This window comes from Garra rufa, chromosome 20 (genome assembly GCF_049309525.1).
Source record: "Garra rufa chromosome 20, GarRuf1.0, whole genome shotgun sequence".
NCBI classification, from domain to species: Eukaryota; Metazoa; Chordata; class Actinopteri; order Cypriniformes; family Cyprinidae; genus Garra; species Garra rufa.
In genome coordinates, this window is record NC_133380.1 from 26,951,222 (window position 1) to 26,969,590 (window position 18,369).

Consider the following 18,369-nt stretch of genomic DNA (forward strand, 5'->3'; position numbering starts at 1 on the left):
AAAAAAAAAAAAAAAAAAAAATATTGAAGGGGGGTGGGTACCCATCCTACCCACCCCAAAGGATCAGAGCCCAGGCTTCAGCTGACGCTGCGTGTTCAGCTCCTCCAACTTCCACACTGGGCTCCTCAGCCTCTAAGGCAGGCAGAGGCACCATACACCTCACCCTCAGACCCTATATTTCTATATCCTGTAACATAGACCTGTAATCTCCAAAAAGGTTAAAACAGCCATATATATCTGATTGTCACTTAAACCTTTCCCCAAAAGATCCACAACGCTCACTGACCTATTTTTAAAACTATTAAAGAGACTGTCACGCTGACCATCATATTTACCACAATTAAAAAGCACATGCTCAACTGTTTCTAAAATACCACATTCATTACACATCCCACTTTCATGCTTCCCCATTAATGCTAATGTTGAGTTTAATCCTGTATGTCCCATTCTTAATCTAGATATCATTACTTCTTCTTTTCTATATCTTCCAAAAAACTTCACTTTTTTCCCTACTGATTTCTCAATAGTATAAAACCACCTACCTGTTCTGCTATTTTCCCATCTTTGTTGCCATTTTTGTATTAATTTTCTATTAATCACAGATTTTATTTCACTTCTACCCAAAGGAACTTTAACTTCCACCACGTTTTTCTTTAATGCCTCTTTTGCTAATTTATCAGCTATTTCATTCCCTATTATCCCGATATGTGCTGGCACCCAACAAAAATATACAGTTATACCTTCCATTTTCAGTCTGTACAATAGAGTATAAATTTCCACTAACAAATCTTCTCTATCACTTTTTGTAGACATTATACTATTAAGAGCTGATGAAGAATCGGAGCAAATTAAAACTCTGTTTGGCCTAACCTGTTCAACCCATTGCAGTCCTACTATAATTGCAGTTAGCTCAGTAGAGTACACAGACAGTTTATTACTTAGCCTCAAGCTTATTTCTGTCTTAAAATTTGGAATATACACTCCTATGCCCACTTTTTGCTCAATTGGATCCTTAGATCCATCTGTATAAATCTGCATAAAAGAATTAAAGTTTTCTCTCATAAAAACATTAACTCCATAACTATTACTGTATATTTCTTCTGCTTTTTCTCGAGCCTCCAATAGTCTCATTTCAACAACAGGTTCAGGAATATTCCACACTGCCACACCACTTAATGGCATGTTAGGACAGATTGTTTCATCCTCTATACCATAATCCTTGACCCGCTGTTCATATTTCCAGCCAAAGCTATTTCCTCCATTCTTTTTGTATTCCCAACAGTCATTTAGTATTACACGTGTACAATGATTCTTCTTACCACCTTTTAAGTTAGCCCAATACATCATTGCAAGCTTTTCTCTTCTCAGGTCTAATGGCATTTCCCCCATTTCAACCCTGACAGCATCTAGAGGAGTTGATCTTATAGCTCCACAGCAGATTCTAAGTGCTCTAGATTGTATGTTCTCCAGTTTCTTTAACTGAGATTTAGCTGCATCACCATACACTGCACATCCGTAATCTATGCTAGAACGTACTAGGGCTTGATATATACATAACATTGCGCTTTTCCTTGCTCCCCATTCATATTTGGTTATTGAGGTCATACAATTTATTACCCTTTTGCATTTATTTTCAATTTTTTTAATATGTTGTTTCCAAGTCATCTTCTCATCAAAGATTAAGCCAAGATACTTAAACTCTGTCACTCTTTCTAACAGTTCATCATATAATTTCAATGTAATCTGTTCAATTTTCTTTTTCCTTGAGAAAACCATGTATTGAGTTTTTGATACTGAAAACTTCATTCCCCAGTCTACTGACCATCTTTCAACTTCATTTATAGTTTCTTGTACTCCTTTAATTACATTTCCTATATTCCTACCTCTTTTCCATATAGCACCATCATCCGCATACAACGCCTTCCCAATGCTTGGTTTAACTTTTTCAAATATATCGTTGATCATTAGATTAAATAAAATTGGGCTAATCACGCTTCCTTGTGGGGTCCCATTCAGGATACCATATGATGCTGATGTTTCTTCACCTATTCTTACCTGAAATGTACGTTCAAACAAAAAATCTAATATCCAGTTATACATTTTCCCTCCTACACCAATTCTATTTAACTTAATTAACAGTCCTTCCCTCCATAGAGTGTCATACGCTTTTTCAATATCAAAGAAAACTGCAACAAGAAACTCCTTCATTATTAGTGCCTTCCTTACCTCATTTTCAAACAATAAAAGAGCATCCATTGTTGATCTCTTTTTCCTAAAACCACACTGAACTGGTGTTAATATTTCATTCTTTTCCAGAAAATAATTTAACCTTCTTACTATCATTTTCTCCATTATTTTGCATAATGTAGATGTAAGAGCGATTGGCCTGTAGCTATTAGATTTTGTTGCATCCTTACCTGGTTTCACTACTGGTATTACTATTGCACTTTTCCAATCTTTGGGTAAATAACCTTCATTCCATATGTGATTATATAAATCCAACATTGTTTTAATTGCTACCTCTGGTAAGTTTTTTAACATACTATAAGTAATCATGTCTTTCCCTGGTGTTGTATTCTTTGAGTTGTTAATTGCTATTTTTAACTCAAAAACATTAAAATCTTCATCCATACTATTATCAGCTCCTTGTTTTTTCACACGAACATTCTCATATATTCTGCTTAATTCCTGTCTTCTATTTAAAAATGTGTCACTTAAATTTTCAATACTATGGACTTTAGAGAAAGTTTTAGCTAAGACTTCTGTCTTCTCTTTATTTGTTATGGCCACTTTCCCTTCCTCTTCAATTACAGGAATCTTCTTATAACTATTAACACCATTCATTTTCCTAATCATTCTCCAAACCACATTCATTCCAGTTTCTCTCCCAATTGTGTTACAGAATTCCTGCCAAGCCTTTCTCTTTGCGCTTTTAATTACCTTCCTTGCAGTAGCCCTTTTTTTCTGATATTCTATTACGGTATCTTGAGATATTACTCTTTTTAAAATCCGGAATGCCTTATTCCTCTCTCTCACTGCCACTGAGCACTCTTCAGACCACCATGGCACATTTTTCTTTTTCTTTCCATTACCTGTTATTAATGGTATAGTCTGATTTGCTGCAGAAATTATACCTCCTACTACCTTATTGTATTTCTCTTCAATATTTCCTTCCAGCTTAATATTTATGAAATTTTCTTCACACAACATATAAAATTCCTCCCAATTTGCCTGCCTAAATCCCCACCTTGCAGATTGACCCATATTTTCCTTTTGAACTGTACTCTGGATCTCACATATTACAGGCCAATGATCGCTGCCCAAGTTATCTTCAAGTACAGTCCAGATACTCTTACCAGCTAAAGCTGCTGACATTATTGTCAGATCCAGACATGACATACCACCTTTTACTATATCCATTCTCGTTGGTTTCCCATCATTCAAGCACACAAGTGAGTTTTCTTCCATAAATTCTTCTATGATTACCCCATTGTTATCTGTATTTTTACTACCCCACAGACCATTATGTGCATTAAAATCCCCACATATGATAACTTTGCCCTGAATATTGCCCATCATTTCTTTTAACATAGCATTACTTATTTCTTTACATGGATTGTAGAAATTTGCAATTCTTATTCCTTCATGTTTTCCCAATACTTCTATTGTTACACATTCTAAACTATTACTTGTGAAAACTCTTTTATATGCTATGCTCTCTTTAATAAATGTTGCACACCCTCCACCTCTTCCAGCTTCTCTGTCTTTCCTTTCCACTACATATCCATCGATCTTAAAATCCAAGGAGCTATTTAACCAGGTCTCCTGAATACACATGATGTCTGGCAGTTTTTCCATTTCTATGATATGTTTTTTAAAACCTTGCCCATTTGATATCAAGCTCCTGGCGTTCCAATGTAGTAGTAGGAAAGACATTATATACCTAAGTATTATTCTGAGTCATATCCAAAGCAGCATTTCCTTCCTTAGCTTTCAAAATCTCATGGACCTCCTCTGCTGTAACACCTGTTAACTTCAGAAATTTATTGGCACACCCAACAATAATCTTTAACTTGTCTGATTTCCTTTCCACTTGCGAGGTACCATTAACCACCACACAAATAAAAGCCACAAAATCAATTTTGTTCATCACAATATGTTGATCTGGTTTATTTCTCACAGAACTTACATCTTTCTGAGGAAAGGATTCTGCCATAATTCCTTGCACATTAGTTCTTTTTGTTTCAGCTGCACCTTTCACCTTACGAGTTGCTTCGGCATATGTTAAATGTTGTACTGTTTTTATTTTTTGTACTTCACGGGCTTCTTGTTGAACCGGGCATCCTGCATATGCTGCACTGTGTCTTCCTCCGCAATTGCAACACTTTATCTCTGCACCCTCCTCACACTTGCCATAATCGTGTTCTCCTCCGCATTTTGCACAACGCATTTTCCCTTTACAGATACTAGCAGTATGTCCCATGCGTTGACATTTGAAACACCTTAAAGGCGGAGGTACGTACTCTCGCACTGAGAAGCTTACGAATCCTAGCTTTACTCTCATCGGCAGATTATTCCCTTCAAACTGTACCATCACGCTCATGCTTTCACATTTTTTATTGTCTTTCCACATCTGTAGCCTTCTAGCAAAAATGACTGTGCCTCCACTCAGATTACTTTTGATATCATCCATACTTACATTAAGAGGTACTCCCGAAATAACACCTCGAACTTTATTGCCTATTTCTGTGCACGTTATCCGTGCCCCTGCTAGCATTTTCATTGTCATTATTTTTTCCTTCTGCTTCTGATCCATGCATTTAATCATTATTCTTCCATTACTAAGACAAGATACAGCTTTCACTACTCCCATCTCTTTCTCGATTATTTTCGAAAGTTTGACAGGGTGGGCTTGCTGTTCTGTCTGCTTAGTAAACGTAATAATCACTTTGATTTCTTTTCCTGACATCTCTTTAATAACTTCATTTCTCGTGTGTCTTGTTTGCTCACAATCAGATCCATCACCCAAACTGCTCTTTTTTTTCCTTTTATTGTATCTTACTTCCTGATACTCCATATTTTGACCATTATCGTCATCCGAGGTGTCTCCCCACGCCGCTCCTCCTTCCGCCATCTTTCCCCCGCCCTTCTTCCAGGAAGTGATCTCCCAACCCGCGTACTTAAAGGAGCCACGGCTTTATATAACTGCATTAGTTGTGTCCATCAAAGTCAGGCAGTATAAATATGGAAGCAGATTAGTCTCATTAATAATTCACGCACAATACACGATGCACACATGCGTGTCCCAATTCACGTGCACGAAAAAATATATATATTCACAAAAAAAATTCACGTGCAAAAAATAAGAATATAAATTCATAAAATACGTTTCACAAGTTGCAAAACACAATTCACAGATTTACAACTGTGTACAACAATTTTGAATGTTTAAAAATCACGAGTGTATCACGGACTGTGAGTGTGTGAATAGGCTCTATGCACGCGTACTTCCGCGTTTGACGCAAGGCTGCTATTCCGTTTCCGGTTGGAGAGGTTTGAAGCGGAGAAAAACGCGATTATGGCAGAGTCGACGAATTTTACTCGGTGTTTGCAAGAGTTGCCCAAATGTACAATCACTGATGTGCAGTACAACGCCACAGAGCAAACTTGAGAAAGGTTTCAAGTTTTATGTGTCTTCGTATCTGTGCAATTATGAAGGTAAATTCAGCTAACCTGAACCGCCTGAACTGAACTGCTATTATTTTTTTACGATTCGTCCAGCAGCAGGCGTGTTTGTAATTTTGTCTGAAAGTGTCAGGTAAAATCAGGGCCACAAAAGAGATCTCAGTGAACGCTCACTGCTACCGCTCTATGAGGAAAGCAGAGACTCCACACCAACTGAGAGTAGAGTAGCTTAAAAGTGACGTTCAAAGTTCTGTTGGACATGTTCAGTCCAGTTCAGTTTTTACTTTTCTAACGTTACCACTGTTCAGCTTGGATAACCACAGCTGTTATCTTAGCTAGTATGGATGATTATTGTACAAAATAATAAGAATAAAAAATGTAATGCAGTTCTACGACAGATGAATAGCACTGCATTATCACTGCTAATTATAGCTGAAACAGTGGTAATGGAGATACAAGGCGGCAAAGTTGGTTTTATAATCACACATTCTTTAGGAAACGCGTGGAAACTTAGAAAAGTGTTAAATTTAGCAGATGCTGTACACTGCGGCACACAGCAGTGGTGGCTAGAGGGGCTGTCCTCCCGTCTTTGAAAAGATACTTTCATACGTTTAGATGTCATTTTATATGTTTATTTAATATAATAAAGCAAATAAGCATCAACAATATGAGTGGAGTCTGTTTTTGTGACTAACGTTACCGTAGTATAGATTAGAAGACAATACAAGTTATTAGAAAAAATAGTACACAACACTCTACAATCGCGCCGGAACGGAAGTAATCCAGCATCCTTATATTCCACCGGAAGTACGTCATTCACCGCCGTGCATACAGCCTATAGCTTTTTTACGTGTGTATTTTGTGTGTGTTTTTGAGACTCTCCTGGAAGCGAACTCCTCCCATGCGGGTCACTCGTACACTTTAGCCAATCAGATTTGAGCCTGTCGATCGACCAATCATAACCCGCTGTGGGCGTGCCTATCTTACGTTACGTCATCAGCGCGAGTCCAGTTCCAGAATTCAGATACGATTCAGCTGTTGATCGTCTCATTTTGTTTTATACTGCATGCTTATTTAAAAATCGGTCGTTTACACACACTCGTTAACGTGACCAGTGTAAGCCAGCTGCTGCTCAGAGTGTATTATGTTTTAAAATTTATCGATTGTTATGTTTATTTAATAAAGAATCATTTGCGTGGAGACTGTACCATACCGCATAAAGATATTAAAATTATAAACTTAATGTAAAGCATAAAATACGTTTTTTACAGATGGGACATGTAAATAAATAGAAAATGAAAATTATCTATTTGGATATTTTTCAAGCAGTCTCTTGTGGTTTTGTTTTTTTGATTGAAAACAGGAAAGAGCTGTCAGAGCCAAACTTGTCTTGTGTCTCAAATCCTACGATGGCACGCATTCAGCTGATGACGATTTAATAACACACATTGTAAACCATGTACATTTCATTTAAGTTTGTTTACGCTGCAGCCTGCAGATATTATTTATTTCAGAATTGTGATGCTTATGATGTACAAGTAGCTGCTCCTATTTCAACCTCTGCCACAAATTATGAGGTGATGTGAATCTAGAAGTTTCATTTGGAACTGTAACTCTTTCAAAACACTCATGCTGCAACCCATCCATTTTAACAGTTTCAACTGATTTAACTCATGCATTATTACTACATTTCTTTTAGAATGGTACCCTATGACTTTGTATTTGTTAAGGCATAAAGCTTTGTTATGCATTGTTAAATGTTCTGGTTGTATGTCAGAATTAAAACATTCAAAACAAGTCGGAACTTGAATGAAGTTTACTGAATAATCTTTGATGCATTCCTTTATGTGATCAGTCTGTCTGACTGACCAGCAAATTCCAGAACTGTTAATACTAAAGCAAATACAATTGCTGCTAACCAACATCATCTTGTGTATTGTAATCTCAAAGATTTTTACATCACTGCTCAACATAAAATTATGTATCACAATAATATAATATTTTAAAAAGTACATGAATGTTGATTACATTAAAAAAATAATGCATAAAGGTGAAGTACATAAAAAGACATAAAGATTAATGTGAATGAAGAGGTCTGTAACTGTCATCCAGATGTTGTTCCAAAGTGTTAAATCCTGAAAAATGCAAGGAAAATGATTAGTGTGTTTTAATTAAACACTGCATCCAGTTGCACAAATGGTTAGTACAAACACACCGTTATTCATACACTGAGTTCTCGTGAGGTATATTCATCATTACATAAAGCTATAATAATAAAGGCAGGGTCAGTGCTAAGTGGGAGCTAGACTGGGCAGAGGACACCCAGCGTTGTTAAACAAAAACATGGCAATGAAAAGAATTCTTTCTTCATTTTGGCCAATAAACAGGACATTGTGGCTTACACAAGACAGCATCTTTGGCAACACTATCTGTTTTCATAGCAGCCGCTGGCTTAAACTGGTCACGTTAACGAGTGTGTCTAAACGACCGATTTTACCTTTAGTTTTTAAGCACTCAAAATAAAACAATACACCTTTACTAGAGTAGTTACAAATGAGACGATCAACAGCTGAATCGTATCTGAATTCTGGAACTGGACTCGCGCTGATGACGTAACGCAAGATAGGCACGCCCACAGCGGGTTATGATTGGTCGATCGACAGGCTCAAATCTGATTGGCTAAAGTGTACGAGTGACCCGCATGGGAGGAGTTCGCTGCCAGGAGAGTCTCAAAAACACACACGCAAGTCTAAAAAATACACACGTAAAAAAGCTATTCACACACTTACAGTCCGTGATACACTCGTGATTTTTAAGCATTCAAAATTGTTGTACACAGTTGTAAATCTGTGAATTGTGTTTTGGAACTTGTGAAACGTATTTTATGAATTTATATTCTTATTTTTTGCACGTGAATTTTTTTTGTGAATATATATATTTTTTTCGTGCACGTGAATTGGGACACGCATGTGTGCATCGTGTATTGTGCGTGAATTATTAATGAGACTAATCTGCTTCCATATATAAATGTCTGAAAGATACATCCGAAAACTTCAGTTTTGCTTTGAAAAGTTTTATCTTTGAAATTAAAACGTACGAATTACTGTATGATCTATTTTAGCCATTCATGTAAAAAGTAAGAGTCAAAATGATTTTCATCTGATTCACAGTGAGCCATGTGTTCAAAGATCACAGTTTTTTGGTCTGTATAAACATATCCCTTGTGTCTACTAAATGTAGCCTATTGTTTTAGATTTAAAAAGGGTATGGTAATGTTTATATTTATGCATTTGGGTATGGTAATGTTTATATTTATGCATTTGTGCTTAAAGAAATGTTTGAATAGGACCTGAGCAAACAATTAAGGAATGGCACTGCATAATCATAACAAACTTTATTGTGCCACAGATACATTTACATACAAGTTATTAAACAACACATTTTAAAAGACTAAAACAAGAAAACAACAAAAATGGTAAACCGCTGGCACCCTAGTGAAAAATAAATACTAAAATGTATTTAAAATACATTTATTCAGGGATTAAATTGTGCCGGGCCGTCCGGGGCTGAGCCCCGGCACATAGATTGCAGGACTCAACACTTCATTAACGCTACACAAGTATGGGATTATTTTTGTGCCAATAAGACTGAACGTAACTTTAGAAAACTGAACGCAACTTTCCAAGAAACGATCAAAAATATGCCACTGCAAAAGAAGAAAAACACAATGAAAATGAAAAAATGAACTCAGTCGCACGAATTTAACATGCTCTTCAAATATGCTTCATTCTTTGTTAATGATTTTCAAAGAATCGTTTTTGCGAATCATGGATTCTGAATGCGTTGCCACAGCTTTCGCTTACGCTTCGCAAATTTTCGTTTGCTGTTTTGGCACAAACAAACCTCTCGTGGGGGCGGGCTTAACAGCGATCTACTCTGATTGGCTAATGAGCTTTTGATGGACAGTTGCTCTCTGACCTGGAAGCACAGACGGTGACGTCAGTGGCGCGCATATTGGAAAGTTGTTGCGGTGTGCAATGCGTCGTGCTTTGTTTATATTAAGTATTAAAGTATGGCGAGTTTTTAATGCCTTTTCAGAAGAAGACGAAGGCGCCTAGCCTAAAGTTGATTTATTGTTCATAACAAATTTTTAGAAGAAGTAAAAAATTAAGGAATTAGCCTGTATTCAATAGATGGGGCAATAAGTTTTTTTTTACTTGTGTTAGACTGCCGATCGAAATAAAATAATACTTGATCATCTTTACAAATGAGAGAAACACTGACATAGTTTAGGCTATTGACTATAAAAAAAAACTATTTAAATTTGCAGCGTAAACTTATGAATTGAAAAAGGCAAGAAATAAATCACAACAATAGAGATTTTTCCTATCAAGAAAAACATTTGATAAAATTACAAAATTAATGCTGAATGATATATGACAGGGAACACTTCTCCGCTATAGCTGCACTTGGTGTCAGTGACAAATATTAAATATTTAAAAAATCTTTGTGAAAACGAATGGCAATGACTGGTTCTTGGATTCTAAGATTTTTATCTTTAGACACAGTCTGACACTTTTTTTGCCACGAACAGACCCAGACCTACTGGGCACGATCCGTCGTCAAGACCAAATTCCATTCATGACAGTCCTGTAGCGTGTCGGCTTTAGTTTCACGAATTTATCATGTTTAGGACGCTAATCAGCCATTTTAACTGAAAGATGAAGGCGGTGATATTAATGTTGTCCACTAGATGGAGCCACATGATAAGGAATCTTCTAGGCCTAATATTTTTGAGTTCCCTTCGATCAGTGGGATTGACAGCTCGACATCAATTTTTCCCAGTGAACTCATCTGGCCACAGCACACATGTCCACTGTCTCTTTGACTATCTGAGATGAGCTCTGGCCCAGTGAACCAGCAGCATCACTTGATATATAGCTTTCTGATGAGCCAAACCTGATAACCTTACCTATTACTAATTTACCCTGCTCACAAACTGTTCCAAAACAGCTTATTTGGATATTCTATAACCCTTTTTTATTTTGCCCCTGTCCCAACTTTTTTTTTAGTGTAGTGTAGCCATCAAAATCCAAATTTGTTTATATTTACAAAATATATTTAAGTTGGTCAGTGAAAGTTAAGTTGGTCTTTTCTTTGTACTTTTGTCAATTAAATAAAAGTTAAAGAGAATTATCAAATTTACAGATTCCTGATTTGTATTGCATTTTACAATTTGTTATTAAATGATTGAACATTTATCTGAAACATTACGTATTGTTCTTGTGATTTTTATTCATGCTGGAAAATGTATTAATTATTTAAAAAACATTGTGTATATTTTGTATTTTTTTAGTCATCAAAATAATGGGATAATAATATGAAAGTGTACTTTGATTTTTATTCTTAAGATTTTTTTCTATTGATCTAGTATTCTGACAATTCAAAACTTATGATTTCATTCGTAGCTTTATTCCATGTGCAAGGAGAGTACGAACAGTGCCTTCAGGTGATGAGATTTTAAAAACAAAAACAATAACTTTATTGTTTCACAGAAGAAAGAAAATAACAATAGGACTGAAATTAAATTAAAATGATTAAGCCTATAGTGATTACTTGGTTTTGAAGTTCTTGATTTTCGTTAACTATCCCTTTAAGTAAAATGCAAATACATTCCTTTAAATTAAATAAAACACAAGGCTATATATTTAAGATATTGTTTTTATTACTTATGTTACTTGATTTTAAATAAACATGTTCATCTTTGATTTTTATTGTATGAAACTGGGGAAATTACAGCTGTGCTGACAATGTATTACAGAGACATATCCTGTGCTTCCAGGTCAGAGAGCAACTGTCCATCAAAAGCTCATTAGCCAATCAGAGTAGATCGCTGTTAAGCCCGCCCCCACAAGAGGTTTGTGCCAAAACAGCAAACGAAAATTTGCGAAGCGTAAGCGAAAGCTGTGGCAACGCATTCCGAATCCATGATTCGCAAAAACGATTCTTTGAAAATCATTAACAAAGAATGAAGCATATTTGAAGAGCATGTTAAATTCGTGAGACTGAGTTCATTTTTTAATTTTCATTGTGTTTTTCTTCTTTTGCAGTGGTATATTTTTGATCGTTTCTTGGAAAGTTACGTTCAGTCTTATTGGCACAAAAATAATCCCATACACAAGTACCCTAACCTGATTAAAACATCAAAAACAAAAAATAACACCAAAATGCAAACCAAAATCACGACACTCAACCACATGAACAGCTAATTCAATCGCATGTGAATAAATGCAAATATTCCCTATAAACACAGAGTAATGACACTAGCAATATTTACATCCAAAAATGCAAATTTAATTTATGCGCAAAACTGGAACATCGCATAAAACATTTGCGCAGCGTTTCCATCCAACAAGACAAGAGATCACTTGCTGACAAATTTCCACTAAATATCACTAATAAAACTAGGATAAGTCACTGAAAATAATTTTCATATAAATATAATTAATTGAAGGGATCAGTGAGCATTTTACTTTTACTGTCGAATTCGGCGTCAATTGATTGAATGGACGACAACAAAACAGTACGACTAACTCACATATTAAACACAGAATTATTAATTTATTATATATATTATAACTTAGTGTATATATAAACAGGCCTACTGAGAATCAGCAAACACGGTGGAATAAATAAGAACCGAATGTTCTTCCAATGAGCTTCCAAAATCACCTTTTAGATAAACGGCAACAGTCAACAGGCCTTTTTAAAATCCAAAATATACTCGACTCCACCCGCGGATCTGTGATGCGACTGTTGAGCAGTTGTGTTCAGTTTTTAATTGCACTGTTTCTCTAACTGAACTAAATTATTTTTATTACTATCAAAACGTGGTGTGCAAATGACGAAACTGGTGAAGGAAACATTTCAGAATGACCAATACAACATTTCTGATGCTGTGAGACAAGATGGGTCTGCTCGTTAGGGCATTCACTAAATTCCAGGGGTTTCATTACCACTACGTAAAATGGGCATTTCTGGGGACGTTGGGAAAACCATAGATATATATATAGAATGACTAGATGTGTTACGTCGAGGTCTAGAGCGTCCGCACAGGTCGGCCATCTTACCACAGGCTGGCTTTCTGGCGGAATCAGTCGAACCTGAGTTACTCCTGGTGCTACTCGGACCACATTTGTAGTGGAACAGCGCTTCTGGTGGCCATCCCTAAGAAAGGATGTCTGGGAGTTTGTTGCTGCTTGCCCTGATTGTGCACAGTCTAAAACATCTCGGAGACCCCCCAGTGGACTTCTCCATCCATTACCCATTCCAAGACGGCCCTGGTCTCACATTTCTATTGATTTTGTTACTGGTCTTCCCCCATCCTCTGGTAATACCACCGTCTTGACTGTTGTGGATCTGTTTTCTAAGATGGTTCATTTCATTTCACTCCCCAAACTGAGTTACTCCGCTTGCTTTGCGTGGTGGGTAAACACGTACGCTACTGCCAGTTAAAAAAGTCACCGCTCGCACACAAATATAGATGATTCTTATTAAAGTTACTAAACAGCTTCAATCAAGAGCAGTGAGTGATTTTCTGTTTTTCTTTTGTTGTTTGATTATGACACAGTCTGCGGCAGCAGGTTTGGGCCGGACCGGACGCACAGATCATATATATTTTGTGGGGCTGTCAATCAATTAAAATATTTAATCACGATTAATAGCATGATTGTCATAGTTAATTCGTGATTAATCGCACATTTTTATCTGTTCTAAATGTACCTTAAATTAATACTTTTTAGAAGTTTTTAATACTCTTATCACCATGGGGATGGACAAATATGGATGCTTTAAGCAAATGTATGTTTATTATTAGTGAAACCATACTTGACGTAGAGCATGAAGACTGGACTTGTTTCAAAGGTCATTGATGTTTTTCAAGTAACTTGTTCATGTCTATTAGAAACATGAAAGAAAAAGGACATAGAAATACCAGGTTCCCATTACTTCTCTTTCTTTGCACTGAGCAATTTATTTACACAGGCCTGTTTACATTATTTGCAGGACGGGGCAGCTCACTTCTTCTGAACATGCAAAATGTAAAGTTATTATTTATTATTACATTTGTTTGCCCCTCGGTGCCCACATACTGTAATTTGATGCAGCCAAGTTCTCAACAAAACTGTTTCCATTGTTATATTTTAGTGTTTCTGTTGTCAGACAATATGAAATAATGACTGAAAAAAATTGTGAATTATGATCATGATTCAAATGCTGAAAAGAATCATTTACCGGCCTCTGGGCATAAGTCACTATTCTCTGCATTATTACCACTGTTTTTAACTTACTGTTTGAGGTATTGTTTTCGTTATAATGTACTGATTCGAGAGCCCGGTCTCATAAAAATGCGTACCAGTAGCACGATTTTCTGTTTCTATTTGGCGTACTATTAATACACTGAAATAACTTTGGCGTGCATATGATATACATGTGTCTAACGTGCATATAATACGCAGTTTTCACGTACATACTCGCATCAACCCTACACCACCAATCCTAACGTAGGCCGACTCCGCTCGCATTCATTCAATATGTCAGAGGTGTCGGTGCCCTGACCCACTTCAAGCACTGGAAACAACATAATCTCTGGTTTAACTGAAAGCGCTGCTCTTCTGCCGCTCGCTGAACAGAGCAGACACAGATAAAAAGAGAGGGAGGTGCGCACACACTGGGAGCAAGACCTCATACTTGTGCGGCAAAACCGGAGAGTCTCCAAAACTATATTAGGTTTGTCCAATTATGTGTTTATGTATTGTTGCTAGACACTTTTTGCTAGGTTGGCAATACTGTGCATCCATTTCTTTAACCATAGGCTAGGTAATGGGTCAAACAGAAAATGCGTGCTGCATTAATCATGCACGTTAATAAAATTAGTGCAGTTAAAATGAATTTGCGTTAACGCGTTACTTATGTTAATTTTGACAGCCCTAGTATTTTGACACATCTGTATTTCTCCCAACTGTTCAAATTCACTCAAGACAAAACTGACTGCATTTACATGAATACTCTCCAAGACGGTGCATTTTTAAATTACTTTTCATGTAAGTGTGTAGCAATAACATGCAAAAGAGAACTTAATTCAGCATTCACACGCTGACTGAGAGTCGCTTTCGGTGAGCACGCTTTGGGTGTGTGTATGCACACAAACCCATAGACTTTCTGTCACGGTTCATAGATCTGTGTGTTCATGTTGCGTCTCTGTCTGGTGTGTGTGTGTCCATTGCATAGAAACCACAGCTCACGCTCTAATCAGAGAGCTACAGCTGCAGCTCGTTTCCGCTGTCTTTATTAGGCTGGTGTTTGCATTGTGTGTTGTCGGTTCGTTAACCTTGTCTTGTCTTTCGTTTAGCTCTGTTCTTCACTCCTGTCCTGCCAGTATTGGATTCCAATGCCTGTCGGCATGGATGAACTCATTGACCTGGCTATTCGGGTGGATACTCGTTTGCAGAGGCGGGGCCAGCGGACACCTCGGGGGTTGCCGGTCACTCCACTGGCCCACTTTTCATCTGTTCCTGGCAAATGGGCCAGTCCCGTCTTTCACAGCAGGAGAAGCAGAGATGAAGAGAGAGAGGACTATGCTTATATTGTGGAGCCGCCGGTCACATCGCCGTACAGTGTACAGTAAAAGCCAGTTTTACCCAGCCAGGATTACGTTAACCAAATCCTCTTTTTCAGCCACACATCTTTCTGTTAGCTTGAAGTTACATTCATTGACTTATGACTGTGAGGTGTTAGTGGACTCTGGTACTGAGGGTAATTTTTTAGACATCAGTCTCACTCACAGCCTCAAGATACCACTGGTTACCCTCACACAGCCCCTCTCTGTGGTTGCACTGAATGGTCAGCCCCTATCCTCCATCACACACACACTACTGCCTCTTTAAGACTCATCACTTCAGATAATCACTCTGAGAACATTGACTTTCTTCTTATTGACACTCCCTTGGCTCATGTGGTTTTGGGGCACCCCTGGCTTGTGCTTCATAACCCTCATATAAACTGGCACATGAATTCTGTTTTGGCTTGAAGTGAATATTGTCATGCTTCTTGTTTATTGTCTGCGTGTTCTCCTGTGTCTTGTTCTGTGTTTCAGGATGAACATATGGATCTGTCTAACATGCCATGTGAGTACCTTGATCTGAAGGGAGTGTTCAGTAAGTCTCGAGCTGCTTCTCTACCTCCGCATCATCCCTATGACTGTGCAATAGACTTATTACCAGGTACGTCTCCGCCTAAGGGCAAGTTATATTCACTTTCCACCCCGGAAAGGGAGGCTATGGAGAAATATATTTCTGATTCTCTAGCAGCCAAGATCATCCGCCCATCTTCTTCCCCGGCTGGTGTGGGGTTCTTTTTCGTGAAGAAGAAAGATGGCGCTCTCCGTCCCTGTATTGACTATGGAGGGCTGAACGACATCACGGTGAAGAATACTTATCCTTTACCGTTGATGTCGTCGGCCTTCGAGCGCCTGCAGGGAGTCTAATTTTTCACGAAATTGGATCTCCGTAATGCTTATCATTTGGTTCGCATAAGAGAGGGGGATGAGTGGAAGACCGCTTTTAATACGCCCAGGGGGCACTTCGAATATCTTGTTCTTCCTTTTGGTCTTTCGAATGCTCCTGCGGTCTTCCAAGCGCTCGTCAATGATGTGCTGAGAAACATGGTAGATCAGTTCACTTATGTCTACCTGGATGACATACTGATTTTTTCTCATTCTCTCCAGGAACATGTTCAGCACGTCAGACGAGTGCTTTAGAGGCTGTTAGAGAATGGGCTTTATGCCAAGGCGGAGAAATGCGTTTTTCATGCACAGTCTGTTCCGTTTTTGGGGTACATTGTCTTGGCCGAGGGGGTGCGCATGGATTCCGACAAGACTCAGGCTTTGGTGAATTAGCCAACTCCAGATTCTCGCAAGGCCCTGCAGAGATTTCTGGGGTTTGCCAATTTTTACCGTTCAGGTGGTCCAGCACAGCTGACGCTGCGTTTGCTAAACTCAAGAGCTGCTTTGTTTCAGCCGCCATCCTTGTTGCCCCCGATCCGTCCCGGCAGTTTGTGGTGGAGGTTGACGCCTCAGAGGTGGGGGTCGGCACGGTGTTATCCCAGTGCTCCTACTTGGACGACAAGATGCATCCCTGCCTGTATTTTTCTCACTGTTTATCACCCGCCGAGCAAAATTGTGATATTGGTAACAGAGAGCTGCTGGCAGTCAAGCTTGCCTTGGAAGAGTGGCGTCATTGGCTGGAGGGCTCGGGGGTTCCCTTTATCGTTTGGACTGACCATAAGAATCTGGAGTACATCAAACCTGCTAAAAGACTAAACTCTAGGCAGGCCCCGTGGGCTCTTTTTTTCGGTCATTTTGATTTTTCCATTTCTTACCGTCCAGGGTCTAAAACCATCAAGCCAGACGCGTTATCCTGTGTTTTTGATCATTCGGAGCGCCCGTACTTTCCTGAGCCCATTGTGCCACAGAAGCTTTTTTTTTCTGCGGTCACTTGGGAAATCGAGTTGAAGGTCTGCACAGCCTCCCAAGGGGTGACGCCTCTGCCCGGATGCCCACCGGGTCGTTTGTTTGTGCCGGAGAGTTTAAGATGTGAAGTCATCTGAGGGGGTCATTGTTCCAAGGTAGCCTGTCATCCTGGGGTTAATCGCACCGTGTTTCTCGTTAAACAACGGTTCTGGTGGCCATCTATGGCTCGCGACGTTCGCCTTTTTGTTTTGTCTTGTTCGGTCTGGGCTGTTTCTAAGTTTTCCAATCGACCCCCCACTGGACTCCTTCAGCCGTTGTCAGTTCCTTCGAGACCCTGGTCCCACATTTCGCTAGAGTTTGTTTCGGGTCTCCCACCCTCACAGGAAAAACGGTGGTTTTGACCGTGGTGGACCGGTTCTCGAAGGCAACTCATTTCATCCCTCTGCCTAAATTACCCTCTCCCAGAGAGACAGCGGTTGCTGTCATTGACCACGTTTTTCGCATTCATGGCCTCCCGATGGACGTGGTCTCTGACAGGGGGCCTCAGTTTGTTTCCAAATTTTGGAGAGAGTTTTGTCATTTGTTGGGGGCGACTGTTAGTCTTTCTTCTGGGTTTCATCCCCAGAGTAATGGTGAGACTGAGAGGGCCAACCAAGATTTGGAGCGTATGTTGCGATGTTTGGTCTCTCAGAATCCCTCCTCTTGGAGCCAGCAACTCTCATAGGGTTGAGTACGCACATAACTTGTTACCAGTCTCTGCTACGGGCCTATCCCTATTTGAGTGTAGTTTAGGGTACCAGCCACCTGTTTTTCCAAGTATGGAATCCGAAGTCGCGGTTCCCTCTGCCCACGCATTTGTCCAGAGGTGCCGACACACCTGGAGCAAGGCTAGACAGACCTATGCTTTCATCTAAGAATATTCCTCTTCCCTCCGTCAGTAATAAGCTTGCTCCCAAATTTATTGGCCCATTTACTGTCACGAAAATTATGGTGGCAGTCCGCCTCAAACTTCCTCCGGCGTACAGGAGAATTCATCCGGTGTTTCATGGATCCAAATTAAAGCCCATGTTTCATTCAGCCATTAATCCACCTGTCCCGGTTCTCCCCCCGCCACTTCTCGTAGATGGGGAACCAACTTATTCGGTAAGACGTATTCT